At 39.7% G+C, this 2,524-nt stretch overlaps 1 pseudogene; it reads left to right on the forward strand.

Moving 5' to 3' along the window:
* The first annotated feature begins 591 nt into the window (after positions 1-591).
* On the forward strand, positions 592-1,147 carry LOC102749946 (SAGA-associated factor 29 pseudogene; annotated as a pseudogene).
* The last annotated feature ends 1,377 nt before the right edge of the window (positions 1,148-2,524 follow it).

The following is a 2,524-nucleotide window of genomic DNA, read 5'->3' on the forward strand; positions in this document are numbered from 1 at the left end:
TGTTATGCTACTGTGTTAAAAAAAAAAATACAAATGGAATGGAAATCAAGGATTAGAAATGAAAGTGGCCCACTTTGGGAACTTGTACATAGAGAGATATGGGTTCTACTAGTTTAGAAACTCTAGTTCCCAAAGAGGGGAACAGAACTGTCAGTGGTAAGGGTCTGGTTTATGTAACTAGATAAGCCACTGAGTCCAGCAGACATCCTAGCGGAAGAACGGGACTCTAGAATGGATAGTGAAGCAGTAATATAATGACTATCAGTACTGGCCCTGAGATGCTGTATTGGTGAGAACTAAGTTTTTTCACTATCCTTCTTTTATGTTTAGCCTCAGGAAGAGACATCTACCAGAATCTGCTAGAACTGCTCCAGAACATACGTGAAGAAGTGGGTCAGAGTGGCATAATGGGTGGACTGTGGTGGGTGCTGTAATGTGCTGTCCAGATTCTTTTTCAATGACCATTTCTTTGTCCCAGTCTTTGGGACTGCTGTTGGCAAATAGCTTTCATATGTCAATTCAAGAATTGACTCTGCTGAAGACAGCTTCCTCAACCAAGATTCTACTCCTTCTTAAGTGTATCCACATCAAATGACTGATCAATGTAAGAGTACAAAATCCTGTCAGCAGTCGGCCATGACCCTGCCCCTGTGGATCAGGAAGCCTGGTGACAAGCCCCCACCCCTCTGTGGGGCCATTCCAGCCTCTGGGGACAAGGTGGCCACCCGGGTAAATGCTGTGGATGGGGATGAGCAGTGAATCCTGGCCAAGGTGGTCAGTTATAGCCATGCCACCAAGTATGAGGTAGATGACATTGATGAAGAAGGCAAAGAGAGACATACCCTGAGCTGGTGACACATCATCACACTGTCCCAGTGGAAAGCCAACTGGAGACAGATCCTGAAGCCTTATTTCAGAAGGAGCGGCTCGTGCTGGCCCTGTATCCCCAGACCATCTGCTTCTACTGTGCCCTGATCCACATGCCCCCACAATGGCCCCAGGATGACTATTCAGTCCTCTTTGAAGACACCTCCTATGCAGATGGTTACTCCTCTCCCCTCAGTGTGGCCCAGAGGTACGTGGTGGCTTGTAGGGAGCCCAAGAAAAAGTGAAGAGGGCTGGCAGACTCACAGTCTCCTGCCACCCTCACTGGGGAATGCAGCAAAAGATTTCGTGGCAAGTATATATTTTTCCCCTTTAAAAAAACCAAAAACAAAAATACCAAAAAAACCCCCCCAAAAAACCCCAAAAAATTAGATCTATTTTAGATCCAAAACTCCCCACAGGATCTTCCAAGACTGTAGTTGAGACTGGATCCTTGTTTAACATCTCCCTCTTTCCAATCCATGTATCTTCCCTTTCCTTCCCACAGCTGTTAATCTCAAGGGAAGTCTTTAATCAACATTCTACATACTAAATTCTGCTTCTGAGTCAGTTTATTCTAAAAGTTATGTTTCTTAAAAACATTGTGATTAATATTGTTATATACTTATGTAGTCAATTTTTATTTATGTCTACCCATGTGCTTACCTTTTTTACTTGCTCTTTATTTTTTACTGTATTTTCACATTTCTTTCTGACATTAAATTTTTCCTTTTCTTTTTTTTAAGAATACCTTTAAGTATTTCTTTTAATGAAAATATATTGGGATAGATTTTTTTCAGAATTTTGTTTGTTTTTGAAATGCCGTTGCTATAGCTTCATTTTAGGATATTCTCACAGGATATAGAGTTCTTGAGTAGTGATTTTTTTCTTTCTTGCTGCTGTAACTTTCTGAATACAACCCCATGGTCTTTTGACTTACAACTTTCCATTGAGAAGTCAGCTGTCAGACTAATTGACCTTTTGAATATAACCTGTCCATTGTCTAAGATTTTAATGAATCTTAGTATGAAAACATTAGATCTTGGATCAAGAGCTTCATTTCTTTGATTAACTTTGGAAATCCTCTGCCATTATCTCATTGAATATAGCTTCTCCCCAGTTCTATCTCTCTCCTCTCCTTCTGGGATTCTCAGTACACATATGTCAGTCTTTCTATTCCCTTTATCTTCTGTCCTTTCTTCACTTGTCTCTTCCAAGCTTCATTTTGGGTATTCACTTTTAAGTCTTTCCATTCACTAATTCTTCCCTGCATGTTTCTAATCAGGTAGTAAACCCATCCATTTAATTCCTAATTATTGTTATATTTTTTTAAATTCTCAAGTCCTGTTAGTTTTTTTATATATAGTTCCAGTTTCCTTTTAGAATTTCTTGTTCTTTTTATTTTTTTGACCATACCATGCATGTTTATTTTAATATTTGTATCTGACAACCTCATTACTTACATATTCAATTGGTCTGTTTCTATTATGTTTTTCTCCATAAGTTTTCAATCATATTGTCTTTTTTTTTTTTTAAAGATTTTATTTATTTGAGACAGAGAGAATGAGAGAGAGAGAGCACATGAGAGGGGGGAGGGTCAGAGGCAGAAGCAGGCTCCCCGCTGAGCAGGGACTCCAGGATCATGACCTGAGCCGAAGGC

This window comes from Leptonychotes weddellii, chromosome 8, assembly GCF_054177405.1.
Source record: "Leptonychotes weddellii isolate Sample4059 chromosome 8, ASM5417740v2, whole genome shotgun sequence".
NCBI lineage: Eukaryota > Metazoa > Chordata > Mammalia > Carnivora > Phocidae > Leptonychotes > Leptonychotes weddellii.